We start from the raw sequence: 15,903 nt of genomic DNA, 5'->3' as shown, positions 1-15,903 counted from the left end.
CATTGATGTTGGGGCTACCTATAACGGGTCGGATGGGTATTTTTTCGCTAGAATATTTAATTAGGCCCGAGATGTTCACCATGAGTAATTAACATAAAATGTAGGTCCCTGGCCTAGTATACAAACTATTTGTCAACTCGTATCGGTCGTTCCAAACAAATTAACAGTAAGGTAAATTGGCACGACCGTTACTCGTGTCGTATAGGCGTCTCCGCGGATGCCAGCTAGGATCGTTCGTTCGGAGAGGATCGACTCAGATAATCTTCGTAATCTCGTTGATAATATCGTCGGTCGTATCTAATCTCCCAGTGTCATAACTCTTACTGTGTTTGAACAAATACAGCAATAAAAAAACGTAATAAGATTTTCAAATGAGTATCGCGAACGATTGAGAAGGAATAAATGTGTAAATGTTGTGATCAAGGACGCCGTGAGCGACGCCGGGAGGCGCAATCGGTGGCGGCGTCGCGTGCCGCGGCGGTGCATAAAACATGAGTGTCGCGGCGGGCTGGCACGCAGCGCGCTAAACCTGCGCGTCCACTGGATCGGAATCGGAGCATACGGAGCGGATGGAGCCGCGGCATACGGAGGAAAACGCCGAATGCGTCCGCGATTCAGCATCGGCAATTTATTTATTCTTAGTCTGTCATAGCCTGCTAATGTGCATTTGCATTATGGAGGGTAGTGACGAGGATATTGTTGTATAGCTGTATTTTATCAGAACCACTTTAATTCATTATTTGCCCAATTTCATCCCAAATATTGTCTCTCCTCAATTGGTTATGATAATGTTGATGTTTTAGATTGTAAAGTTCTTCATATTTTTCCACTAAAGTAATTAAAATATCGTCATTCATCGTAAATAAGTATTTATGTAAAGCTGTCGCGTCGTCGCAAACACGCCAGAACTTAAAACCTTCGGAATCCGAATGATGCGTTCACTGCGGATGACGTAATCGGCATAAATACCGGTCTCAGGCGCAGAAATGCCGATCCAATGGACGAAACAGCTACCGCCGCGGTTGATTTTGTTTGTTGTTGTTCGTAATTTGCAAATACAAAGCAACAAATCGGTACGCTGCGTACGCTCCGATTACGATCCAGTGGACGCGCAGCTTAATACCTCGCGATGTGCTCGTAAATGTATTACCTTCTTACGGTTACTTCTTAAAGGGTAAAGCCGAGAGACAGCGAAAACCGCGGTAGCTTGCGGGCTACATATCACTAGATAGGTATTATGTACAATGTAGCTAGTTATAATGTTGACTTTGTTAGAGCAGTTCTGGAAATACTAGTTTTGAATACTAGTATTTCCAGAACTGTCCAGTTTTCACATATGTTAGCCTATAATCTATATCAGCGTCTGAACAAATGTCCCAAATTTCAAAAGTCAGCTCGTAATGATGTTTATTTTATTTTATCTTTTGATTGCGTTCAATGACTTAAACCTTTTTAGTGCTGGATTATAGCACGTGATGCCTCCGCGAGTTGTGCCGAGTTCTATTACAACAACAGGAAAATTATACGCCCGCTGTAATCCTCCTCATTATAAATTCTTCTACATAATTATAATAATTAATATACTAAACTTAATATTATATTCTCCATTTAGGAATCAATCTCATCGATGGTCGGAACTCGGAGCCAAATATTCCGAAAGCCATAATAGGATTGCTCGACCACTTTGTCCGATTCAAAGACCACAATGAAAATATTGGCCTTTTGTCGTATTTTTTCCCCGCATTACGAGTTGTTATATTATAATATATAGATAATATGACGCTACAGCAAAAAAGTTAGTACACTTCGGCACCGACTGCCGTACATCGTGGAGTTCGCAGACACCGTTGCCGCGTTGAGGGCAGCGACCAGCAAGTAGTCAACTATGTAGTTACTAGATAGTTAATCTATAATAAATGTAATCTATAATCTAAAATATCGGCCGAGTGCGAGTCCGACTCGCGCACGAAGGGTTCCGTACCGTTAAGGTGTTCCCAGACAGCTGGCAGTTATATAACGTTAGATAACATTTGTTGTCTAACATAATATTTTAACAAATTATAACAAAAAACACATTTATTTCTTGACATGTTGTAGCGAATGTTATACGCTGTTATAAAATGTTATCGTGTTACACATTGTTTTATAACGTTATGTAACTGTTGTGTGAGCACCTTTATAGAGCAATAATAGGTCAAAAATTGTGTTTTTTGTATGGGAGTCCTCCTTAATTTTTAAATTTGGTTAAATTTTATTATTAATTATTAAAGTATAAATGCAACTGAGTTTTTTTTTATATTTTAAGTGACTTGTCATTATTAATATCGAGTAAAAAATAGCAAAAAATTACGTTTCTTGTATGGGAGCCCCTCTTAAATATTTAACTTATTTTGTTTTTAGTATTTGTTGCTATAGCGGCAACAGATACACACAATCTGTGAAAATTTTAGAAATCTAGTTATAGAGGTTCTTGAGATACAGCCTAGAGACAGACAGACGGACAGACAGACATGGAAGTCTCAGTAATAGGGCCCCGATTTTACTCGAGAACGGCTAAACCGATTTGACAAATTTAAGTATCGATATACTCGTGGAAGACCAAGGTTTATATTACGAGGAAAGCGATACGAAGATCACCGGGTGATCTAGTAATCGTATAAAAATGATACGTTACGAAACCGTAGCTCCGATTGTTCCTAAGCCTCAACATCCTCCTCGGTGAACATCCATCGGGGTCAAGGGGCTACTTTCTTTTCTCTTCTGTTGGGGGACGCTTTCTATTGATTCAATTAATACCTCTTTAGATCACCTCCGGGTTAATGACTGGTACCGCTGAGCTCCCCCGCCTCCACTAGCACACCGCACAACGTACATAGGGCGATTGTACACCGCGGGACAACAGAGAAGGGGAGTGACTATATTCTAGAATAAAATAAAATACATTTTTTAAAATGAAATAAGGGGGCAAACGAGCAAATGGGTCACCTGATGGAAAGCAACTTCCATCTCCCATGGACACTCTCGACATCAGAAGAGCTGCAGGTGCGTTGCCGGCCTTTTAAGAGGGAATAGGGCAGGGTAAGGAAGGGAATAGGGCAGGGTAAGGAAGGGAATAGGGAAGGGTGGGGAAGGGAAGAGGGAAGGGTGGGGAAGGGAATAGGGAAGGGTGGGGAAGGGAATAGGGTAGGGGATCGGGTCTCCGGTCAAGTCACTTACTCGGCGAAACACAGCGCAAGCGCTGTTTCACGCCGGTTTTCTGTGAGCCCGTGGTATTTCTGCGGTCGAGCCGGCCCATTCGTAATGATTTAATGATATATATATTTTAATGATCAATACTGGAATATAATATTTTGCTTCTGGATATTATTTTGTCTCTGACTCTTTATAGGTGACCGCGTTATCGGTTAGTTATCCTACTTATTATTCCGTCCGGGAGTCGGGTCAGTGGAATAAATATTTTTTGTGTGAGCACGAGTATTAAAGACAAAAATATAGCCTGTAGTGTTGGAGCAGAAAAGTTATTTACACAATATTTGCTTGCAGCTTCGCTCGCGTTCAATTCTTTTTCTCCGCATGACTTTCGACCGCGGCGGTAGACGGTAACTGATGTCTTACACGTATTTACTATGTAAAATGTTAAGCTGTGTACGTCGTCGTATGTTGTATTACGACTTACGGGTAATCTGTACAAGTTGTAAGACTCAACATAACATGTAAGGATGGGCCGCGGAGGTTTTGTGTATATAAGTGAACGACATAGTTTAAGAGGAAAACACACCGAATATTCACTGTCGATGAGTAAATAGTTTATTACCATAACGGGTTCGGGTTTCGACTCAATTTGACGAAATATTAAAAGACGTCGCTGACGTCATTGAACACGCGGTCGCGTATGTTTATGTACCTATGTGTGTTTATGTTTGTATGTTTATGTATGTGTGTTTATGTTTGTATGTTTATGTATGTGTGTGTGTATTTTGTTAATCGTATCAATGGAATTCGGAGCAGAAATAATCGGCAACATCTGTGAGTTGTGACATGCGCGGGATTCCAGGAAGCAGGCAGGCTGTTGTTAGTGGTGACTGGTGTTACACAATACACTCGCATTAATATTCATTATTCACTAATGAACGGAATTGTCGCAGGACATAATATTACCGGAGAAACGTATAAAGTGTGTTTACGTGTTTTCGTGACGTGTTGATAATTTATATTGACGAAATACTTGTAATGTTTCGTTTTTAATAACTTTGTTATACGTAATGGTCTCGCTCGGAGAAACATAATATTTAAGTATCGTCATGCTGCGGAGCCGTCAGCCGGGTGAGGCAGGGGTATAGTACTAGTAATGGCCGTAATTAAAACGTTGCGATGCGGAGCGCGGTGTTATACTAGTTACTACTCTGAATACTAATATTGTTCGTCGGGTGAGGTATTTTTTATGGTTTATCTCGAGAAACGAGCGGACAGATTATGTAATATATAACACTGATAGAATATCGAGTGCTTTCCTTCCTTTGTAAGCTAAAGGGTATCGAGTTTGGCCCATAAAGTTAATATACATAGCGGTATAGAGCAACATCTGCTGCATCAATCTCGAGCTGTCAAACGAAACCGAAATTGATTTACGTCTGTGTGTGAAAATTTGTTTACGTATAGGCGTATAGGCGCTTTCTAAGAGATTAAATTGTCAACGTGCCGATAAGTGCCAACTGGACGTCAAAAAAATTGGTTTTGTTGTCATATAACTATAACACGTCTCTTTTTACCACGCAATGTTACTGATAGTGACATCTCAGTTGCTCAGGCCTTTGTATCTCTATTCCGCTCGGTATATTAATTTTATGGTTTGGCCCCTTAAGTGAAGTTGTCAACGTGTTATCAACATTAAAAGCGAACGTAACTATTCCTATATATTATGGCCTCACAGAAAATGAATTGTTGGATATCTAGATCTTATCTATAATATAGTTCGTTGTCGAGCATCGGAAAAACAGCATCGCGCTGATGTAACCGGCGGTAAAGTTGCATTACTCGGATCTGCATACAATTATTCCGCACAGAACAATCCAGAGCCCGGCGAGGAAACGATCATCTACTTACACTACCCGCCATTACTATGCATACAATTGTAGCGCGTAGCATACATGATATTGATTATTGACACGTCGGCACTGGCGACCAGCGCCTATCGCCTGCGGTACGGTGGTACCGGGACTTGATTTTAAATGCGGCAACGAAGTATTATTGGATCCATAAACGAGAAAGTAAAAAAATAGTCTGCACGTAGCCGGCGCGCCCGTTATGCTAAAAATGTTCAAAGTCGCGCACTTAGAGTCTGCTCTCGCATTGTTCCCCTCGTGTAGACATAGAATTACGGAACAGGCCGAGACGAGAAATTGTAATCGTACAGTAACGAAGTTGAAGCCGATACCAAAATCAATTACACACATAACACCTGCGTCTAAATGGTACACCTCGCAGCCCAGCACGTGCGGCGCTGCGCGCGGTCGGCGCATATCGGCGCATACCGCACGCACACCACCGCCATGCAACGGCCTGTCGCTTTCTGCGATATTACCATCACCATATTGTGCTGTTTACGCCTATAGCAGCTCGCTAACGGAGGGTTGTTGTCTGTCAGGCCGACAGTTCGTTGCTACGATTCATCGCTATCAGCTAGCTTCTGCTATGCTCAGGGCCCGATTACATCCATCGAGTAGAGTGGAAGACAGCTTGATCTCGGTCAATTGTCCGAAAGCACCAGGTCTCGCCACTGTACTCGGTAGGTGTAATCAGTCTCACGCTTGTAGCTTGACTTAGTCGGAGATCGATTGCGGAAATCCGAATTATCCACAGACCACACAAAATAAAAAAATATATATTTATACCGGAACCATTTATATTCGACAGAGGGACACATCGGTCGTTCGCGGGAGCTGCTAGCCGTCTCCTCGCCACAACCCGGCGCGGCGCGGCGCGGCGCGGCGTCATCCGCCACGTGTTGCCGACTATTCTTTGGTTCTCGCTGACAACTAATTGAGGTAAAATACACATTTTTTATGGCGACCGATCCATACGGAGATAAATTAAAGTGATGTTTAATTTTATGGCCCCATGGCGTCATTCACGCGGCTACACGGATACGGCGAGAACGGTCAGCGGCCGGAATGTCACTTTTCACTCCTCAGTCTTCATCTTTGGAAATGAATAGCGATATTATAGTCTACTGAGCTTAGGAAACTGAAATTTGGAGGCGATAACTCCAAATCGTCCCTAACTCAGATTACAACTTTACAAGTATATATTGCAGCTCGTGGCCGAAATGTATCACATAATTATTTCGGCCACGAGCTAAAGCTCCTCTTGATTCTTGATGAGAATCTTATTACGACTTTACAGATTCCTTACAATGTTAGATGTCGCTTGGCGCTTGAGCTTGAGCTGTTTCATGCGCAGTTTTAGTGAATGTCATGCAAGTAACATTCTGCGTGTGGCCGAAATATCGCTATCGCTGGTGTCTGCATAACTATTGTTACGGACATATAGTGCCATCTAGCGTCAAACCAGTGAAACTTATCGAGGGAACACCGACAACATAAATCCCTACTCAATACTAGATGGCGTGAGGTGCGCAAGTACATACTCGAGCCTTCTAGAGAAGTTCAACACTTGTTTACGTGTTTACCTGTTTATTTGTTTACGTGTTTACTTGTTTACGTTTATTGTGTACATTCGGGAAGGAATGTTCTCGAACAGTCTAGGGCTCGCCGCGACTCACATAAATAGTGGCATAAGTAGTTCAGTTCGATTCGAGCTATCATCAATGCAACTTCGGAGTGAAAAGAAGTGATCAATAGTGAGTAAACCAGTGAAACCTGCGACTTGGCTACGACCTAGGACAGTGATAGTGCTTAGTGATTGGACCTAGTGATTAGTGTTTGGACCTAGTGTGTGCTTGTGTGACCTAGTGTTAGTGTTAATAAAGTCTTCAAGAGAGTCAGCAGGTCTTTCTCTCCAAATCCTTGAACCCTGTCACGTAACGCTATAGTATAATATTATGTAGAAGTTGTGACACTACAACTTCTACATACAGCTTGGAAGTGAGTAACACTAGTTTATTACGTCTATTTTTTCCTATAAACTACCGACCGATTACTGAATAATAAATCAAAGCGCTGATAAATATTCAGTAACAAATTATAATTGTATAATAATGCTCATTATGCAAATGACATTATCATGTTACTAGATGTACCGCGCGGCTTCGCCCGCGTAATTTAGGGATTTCACGGAAACCGTACATTTTTCCGTAAATAATGCCTTCACATCATCTATTCTTCATTCAAATTTCTCAAGTAGTTCTTAAGATAATGAGCAATTTCATATAATTTTCCCCGTTTTTTCCACATTTTCTTCTATTTCTTCGTTCCAATAATTGGTCTTAGAGTGATAAAATATAGCCTATAGCTTCGATAAATGAGCTATCTAACACTGAAAAAAAATTTCTAATCGGACCAGTATAGTTCCTGAGATTAGCGCGTTCAAACAAACAAAGAAACAAACTTTTCAGAATTATAATATTAGTATAGATTATAATTTATAGTATTATAGTATAAAGAAGAAGTATAGATAAAGCTTGTAAGAACTACATAATTATAACTTGCTACACAGTCAACAGCGGGTAGGTAGTAGCTAGGTAGCATATAAAACATCCCTAGTACATTGCATATAAACTTGCGCGGTAGCTTCGTGTCAAAAAGTCGCGGTACCGAAATACAGCAGCCATAGATGTGACCCCTTGAAGTACATACCGCACGGGCTGCACCAGTGCACTCACCAGAGTAAAAATGTTTTAAAATAAATAAAACAACCTCACCATTCTTACAAACCGTAACAGGTTTAGTTACCCACAGAACGGAAAGTTAACTTCCTCGGGATTTCCCCGTTGATAAAAAAGATATGCCGTTCGCAGTAGCCGCCTAATGCGTAGGACAAGGAAAATTTTTGACGAACTACATTCATTACTCGTAGGTGATACGATAGGTATATTTTGTCGGATTTTCCATCGTATTGAGGTATTGTGACAAAACAATACGTAGGTTATTGAGTATCGGCCGATAACGTTATCATGAGCGATGTGCAGGACGTTCCGAGCTGCGACGACGGCGCGGCGGTACCGACCGACGCGGACGGCTCCTATCACATCGCCTGTCGATTAACCCACACGTGATATGTTTGTGCCTCGTTAGTTCGTCGCGTGCGCGTGTAAACGATGTACCGCGTTTCTACCGTCGACTCCACGGGGAATCACTGAAAATCTTTGGCACGACAGGATCTATGTCCTATTATTTATATTTTCAGCAAATTCTCCTGAGACTGTCGAAGAACCTGGAGCTTAATATTATTGTTCGTTGCTCTCGAGTCTCCTCCAAGTCGAAAATCAGGTGATAAATGATAATACGAGTAATACGCGCTTCAGAATTGTAGGCACTAGGCCGACGCCGCATCAGCGTCAGATCGCTACTCGATGTACGTCGCAAGGCACTTCACGTTGGCGCTCGATGCATAACAATGCTGGCCACTATGATTGTACAGCTGGCTACACTTTGTGCATAATATTGTATGGTGAATCGTGATACATGTCGATCATCGGCAATGTTATTTGTTCATCACGAAGAGGCCATATCAGTCGAAGTCGGGTTCGATTTAAATGTGTAAACGAGTTAAACCGTCGTGACCGTAGGCAGTTGTCATGCGGAGTCGGCCAGTCTGTGCCGTTGTGGGCACTTGTCATGCGCGGGGCGTGACCGCGCGCGGAGTGCACATTCCTGCGCCTGCGCCGCATGCGAGTGTCGCGCCCGCAGCCGGACATCTCCGCTGAATACTGCGTTTAGTGGATGGACACATGCGCTTCGCTTTTCTAGAGATCGCGGGAGGATCGAGCGGTCAGCGATCATCAAACTCGATCGCGACATTGTAAGCCCCGAACGATTTTGACCATATATGAGATGAAAAGTAAATTAAACTTTAACCTTGTGAATTGTGATGAGGCACCGTAACGAACAACAAAAACTAAATTAACGTAAACACATGATACAATTTTCGTATGCAACATTATTATACTTAATGTATTTGTTTGTTATTTTTTGTTCCGTCATTTGAGTTTTCCCGAATGAGTCCTTGAGATGATTCTACATAACATTACAATATTTAATATTGTAATGTTATGTAGAATATGTAGTTATAATTTATAACAAAGTAACTCCGATCTCATATAAATATTGCATGTAAATTAACGTACCTACGTACTAATGTACGTTTTCTTGTTCAAATTATATTTTATGAATATTAAGTTTAAGATACTTCTGTGCAGCCTTCTATTTCGAAAACTCCGACGTAGTGTTAGCTGTGGCAGCCGGCAGGTCTAACACGCTTAGATTAAATAAAATCGGCCAAGTGCGAGTCGGACTCGCACTCGAAGGGTCCCGTACCATTATAGAGCAAAAATAGAGAAGAAAAATAGAGAGCCAAAAATTGTGTTTTTTTGTATGGGAGGCCCCCTTAAATATTTATTTAATTTTAGTTTTATTATTAATTATTAAAGTACAAATATATAACTAAGGATATTGTGAAATTTTCAAGAGCCTAGCTGTAAGTTCCATTATTGATTATGAGCAAAAAAGGCCAAAAAAATAAAGTTTGTTGTATGGGAGCCCCCCTTAAAATTTTATTTTAATTAAATTTTATTATATAATTAAATTTTATTTTTTTTGTTTTTAGTATTTGTTGCTATATAACGGCACCAAAAATACACAATCTGTGTATACACAATATATATATATATATATATATATATATATATATATATATATATATATATAAGAAGTGTTCGTTTAAACATATAAGATTTTGGCATAATCGCATCAAATAAGCACTTAGCGTCTAGCGTCTAGAAGTGCGATATATTACAATTGTTTGCGGTATGCATCCAATTGTTCCGACATTACTTAGATAACGTACGGTGTACTGAATAAGTAATAACACAGTTTTGTGACAATATAGGCCGGCGTGCACTGTGCGGTATAACAGGTGATGTACCGCGTGTCACGTGTGGCTTTCTACAACACCTGCAGTCTGCACTCTCCACCACCATCACTATTCACATACTATATTATGTCGATAGTTCGAGTCGCAGTGGGTGAGCTGTTCGCGAGTCGCGACGATTTGCATACCTACTACTGCTAGTATTAGGCAGAAATATATTATCTTAGTCTGATAGACCTATATGATCTACTACTGTAAAGCACTTTTTACTTTGTTTTGTTACACTCTGTATAGTTATCATGTAAATGATCATAAATCGTAGGATTGTATCAGTACCAGGACAAATATAAAATGTTCGCTCACAAGTTCTGGATTACCGTAGATACGTCTTACTACTCGCACCGATTGCTCACGGATGTCAAAATCAAAATTATTTTTATTCGGAGTAATTTTTTTAACAAAAACTTTACCGAACGTCGATACTACGGTGCCTACCGGCGAACTAACCCGGCGAGAAGAACCGGCGTAAGAAACTCGCACGGGGCCATCTTTTACTACAAAGATGGAAAATTACAATTTAAAACATATACAGTACAACACGGTCACATTAACCTGACGCACCACTGGAATGTACATGCAAGCATCATAATGACGTTATCACCATGCGTCTAGTTAATTTGACTGTGTTATATAACAATATTATGACTTAGAGCTATTTACAATAGGAATTATAAAAAATATACTAGTAGCCTGTAAGAACCATCCTATTCCCAAGGTGTGTTGTCGTCGATGAAATCATTGATTTTATAATAAGCTTTAGTACACAAACGTTCTTTTACAACATTTTTAAATTTATTGATAGAGAGATTTTGAACGTTTTCTGGGTTTCTATTGTACAGGCGTATACACTGGCCTTTAAAAGATTTGCTGACTTTGCTGAGTCTGATCACTGGTATTTCTAATTTGTTCTTAGGGGAATGTGAGGTAAAACGATCCCTACGGGTCAAATGATCCCTCCCCTTAAATCAGATTAAACCAGAGTCATCTTTTCAAATGCACGTGAAACGGGTTGCCCATAACCCTGCCAGTTTCCACTTATAATATCATGGCGATCAGAGCGCTTGGCGAAATTTTATTTAATTTTTTATAAAAAGTGTCGCTCTGATCTAAATTTGGACTTTCATAACTTTTTACGAATTCGTGTTTATTTAAATGTCATTTCTTATAGGGTATTAATAGCAGTTACCTAATATTTAAACAGTTTTAGATCACCCCACGTGGTATTTGATGGTTGTGTTTTGATCGATTTCTTGGAATTTGGTATATGGGGTGAAATGATCCCTATTTGTGTGTATAAAATGATCCCTGGATATAAAGTAGAAATTGGCGAATATTTTGCTTTTGATGAAATTGTTATTTTATTTTAATTTTATTATTAACCCATCGATCGTGGAATAACGAGACACAATAGCTTATCTATTGTTATCGCGGCCGGATGCGGCCGCTTAGGGCTTCATGAATTAAAGAACAAATATATTATCAAAAATATCGATTTCAGAAGTCACAACTATCGTGTTTTGCCTTGAGACGGACCGATAAACCGACAGACAGCAAGATCTTAATAAATTTGCTCCCCTTTTTATCCTATGGCTACCGAAGCCTAAAAAACTTGCTAATAAACTAAAAGATGCGTGTTTCTTACTTATATGCTTAAATTGGTTATCAATAATAAATATTATCTCTGGGATTATTTTACCCCAGCTCAAGGGATCATTTTATACATAGGGGTGTATAAAATGATCCTTTAGTTAAACTTTTACAAAAACCTCTAGTACAAAAAAAGTACGTACATATGATAAAAAATAAGTATGCTATCACGAAGTTTGGTAAATTCACTACATCCAGCCATATAAATATTGCGATTTTTCCTTCAACTATAGCCATAGTTAAGATTTTTCCCTTCATCTTCATTTTACTTCATTTTACCTAACCTTCCTCTATTCCTAGTGTTAAAACAATGATTGTCGCTTTTCTTTTTTTAAAATTATTTAAGTTCTTTCTTACATACAGTACGTTATCCAAAATATATTGAGATGCGACGGTCAGAATATTTATTTCCTTAAACTTTTCTCACGATGACATCTTATAAATAGAACGTACGGCTCGCTTCTGCAGCACAAATATTGAATTAATGTCCGCTGCATTTCCCCATAGAAGGATTCCATAGGACATAATGCTGATGTGATTCACAGATATATACATTTATTACATAGTAATGTTATAAACAAAGCGAAAGAAAACATGCACTCCCCATGGCGAGCACTCTGCTCGTACGATTCACCCTAATATGCTATAGCCTATAACATCTACATTCTTACAGGTTGAGCATCGAGGTCACTAGACCAAATGTACCGACAGCCAGCCACCACCCGGCAGTCGGCACCCACCTCCTAATCTCACAAAGACTTTGCTCGTGAGTTCGTGACTAGTGAGTTTGTGTCTGCTTTGAATTAATATCATCAAATATACCGGTGACTAGATAATTCGAATCTGAGGACAAGTACATATTATTATTATACAACTAATGTTTTACTCGGCATAATAATATGCCCACGGCATATAAACTGCCCACGATGGTATTGCACGTGTGTATATTATAATATTATGTGAGGTAAAAGTTTTAAATGAAAAAACTAATGATCCAGCAAATAGCAATAAAACGGCGTAATATTACCATGACTCGATACCGATTACGGCCATTATAATTAGCTGCAATTAGAGTAATCGCCCCCTCAATAAATCTTTGCATTCCCCACAATACGAGCGTTGTGACTTGTGAGTAATTGTGACCGCCGCTGGTAATAGATACGAGAAGCGACAAGCGTGCCCGCCGCTCGCTGTCCGCTGTGCGTGTGTACTGTGTAGTGAGTAGTGACTAGTGAGTGTACTGTGTGTGTATGTGTGTCTACTGTGTATGTATGTGTTCTTTATTTAGAATCATTTAGCGATCATTGATTTTAATTTAAATAGATACGTCGATTGATCGATACGAGAGGTTCGTTAAGTGGCGCGGGGAGTCTCGATGTTATTGCTACTCGCCGGAGTGATATTGAGGAATGAGGCCCGAGTCGGAATTGAACTATTTATTTACGGTACCCCGGACCGTGCTGGACAACGAGTACGATATATTTTCGAGAGGGCTCGTCGAAAATGTTGAGGCATCACTGGCAAGCACCGGCGCGGGCGTAGCGGCAGCGGCAGCGGCAGCGGCAGCGGCACCCTACGACGGATAAGTAACATCGCGACACCGACCGGCTGGCGATTCGATGTCGGCCTTGGCCCTGCACGATCCGACTTCATATTCCCTTAGTACTGCGTGCGGGAGGCGCGGACCCGACTGCCCCACAGTCCACACTCGAAAGTTTGCGCGAAAAGTGTGCGGACGGTGAACGCACCGCGCGAACACAATATGCCGAGTACCGAGCGGCGGCGAGCGCGGGCCGGGGACCGGTTCCCGACCGACTCGTTTGAGCCGTTTCACTACGAGCACGAGACTCCCGGTGACGCACAAGCCCGGAGAAACCCACTTTCTACGCGCATCTGCTGCCCACTGCCGGCTGCCGTCCGGAACCCGTCTTCTCCCCCTAGCTGTCGATTCGTTCCCGTCTTTGTGACGTCAGAGTCCTCCGTTCCGCAGACCGGCTCCCGCCGTCATCGCTCGTCGCACGAGTCAATGTCGTTAACTTTTAACACACACTCCGATATCATGTCACTACGGCCGGAATGATTATGACGACATTTAATCTTAAATGACTCTCGTAAAATAACCGCATCATTGATGGAAATCTTTAGCGGAAAATATATGGGCATGAAACGACAATTTCCGGTCGGAAAATAGCAGTTATGTTTATATCCTGCTGTCTCGGGACGATACATCGGTCGGGCGCCCTGGCCTCGTCCGCGCAAGACTAAAAACTAAAAAAGCGTAACTTTTTGTGCCGACGTCCCTTGCGCGTCGCGAGTTCGGAAAATAACACAAAAAGTTCAATTAACCGTTACATAGCAGTACATCGGCTGGCCACAAAACTCCAAAAAAATTATACGAGACCGCTCGGCAACATTTGATAAAATCCTGTTTGTGGGTCACCCCCACCCCGCGCCCTCCCGCACCCGACTCCTTTTCGTTCCCCCCGTATTCACATAAGCTTAGGAGTTAGGGGGCACTCCGCGGTCGGGGCTATATTTAGCTTTGGAAATTGGAAGACAATTTAATTTGGCATATTCGCCCTTTACGCTGGCGGGTAATCTTTAAATGTCTGTAATTACGGTGATCGTATTAGTCACGAGTCACGACTCACGAGCGATTAGGGCCCGCTTAGATGACACGTGGGGACCGCTCACCGCTCTTCGATAAACTAATTCACGGTAAATACCCACGAATTTCTGTCAAATGACTTGTGTTCGTTCAAATTAACTAATAGTTCAATAAACGAAGTGACGATCGGACTTATGCGATCGCTCGAACCGAATCTACCTAACATATTAAGCCACTTGACTCCTAAGTGAGCCAGGATGCGAAATGTTTTATTTTATTGCGATACGACATATTATATGTGAACATTCAGTACGCAGCTAGGTAGCGATACTGGATACAATATAATCGGTTGAGTTTGTTCCGCGTGGCTGCCTCGCGAGTCACACTGCACACACTTGCAGCCGATCAGATGAGGAAACGTACATTTCGCAAGTGTGCGGTTGACAAAAGACAGTTTTCCTGATGTCGACATACCATCAGCTGTCTATACACAAATGGCTAACCGATACTTATTGCCACATGCGCGGAGCACAGGAAACGCTCGGCAAGGCCATCGATGTTATGAAACGAGAAATAAATTACTTACTTATACTTTATCAAAATCGTTTCACGTTTAGTCCAGGACCCAGGTGCAGGATGCCGACTAGCAAGTGCCAATTGATTGAAGTGGTAAATCGTTGGCGTAAAACCTAACTTCATGCCTCATTATCTGTAGATACTAAGGCATTATATACATTATGTATGTGCCTAGACTATATTTCAGATTTATCATTGTCTTTCTTACTTCTTAGTGCCAAAACGTTACTGTGCGGGGCAGCAAACTTCGGGTAATGTGTGTACACTGTACGGGACTCGGGACTCGGGACTCGGGAGGGACCGCCACTCACGGTTGATGGTTGATGGTTGAGACCGAACTAAAAGGAACGTCGTGCGTCGTGGTCGCCTGCTCGCGGTGGCGCGGGCGATGGCGGCGGTTACGTAACCCCGTCACCTGCTGGCTGCTGGTGTGACGTCACCGCGGTTCGCACCCGCGAGCTGCGGTCGTCGACCCGCGACGTGCATCCGACGATTATTATGATTATGTATTTACATTTTACAGTCGTTCGGCTAAGGATTGATTCAGACCGCAACGCGACGCGTAGATGCATTTCTAAATTTTGAAGTGGGAGAGCCATGCTTCGGCAGGAATGGGCCGGCTCGACCGGAGAGATACCTAGAAGATACACAGAAAACCGGCGTGAAACAGCGCTTCCGCTGTGTTTCGCCGAGTAAGTGAGTTTACCGGAGGCCCAATCCCCTACCCTTTTCCTTTCCCTACCCTCCCCTATTTCCTCCCGTACCCTCCCCTATTCCCTTCCCTACCCTCCCCTATTACCCCTTAGAAGGCCGGCAACGCACCTGCAGCTCTTCTGATGCTGCGAGTGTCCATGGGCGACGGAAGTTGCTTTCCATCAGGTGACCCGTTTGCTCGTTTGCCCCCTTATTTCATAAAAAAAAAATTGTATGGATTTGACAGATTTCAATTGCGTCAGACGTCTTGC

Source organism: Aricia agestis, chromosome 12 (genome assembly GCF_905147365.1).
Source record: "Aricia agestis chromosome 12, ilAriAges1.1, whole genome shotgun sequence".
NCBI lineage: Eukaryota > Metazoa > Arthropoda > Insecta > Lepidoptera > Lycaenidae > Aricia > Aricia agestis.
This window is presented reverse-complemented; position numbering follows the sequence as displayed.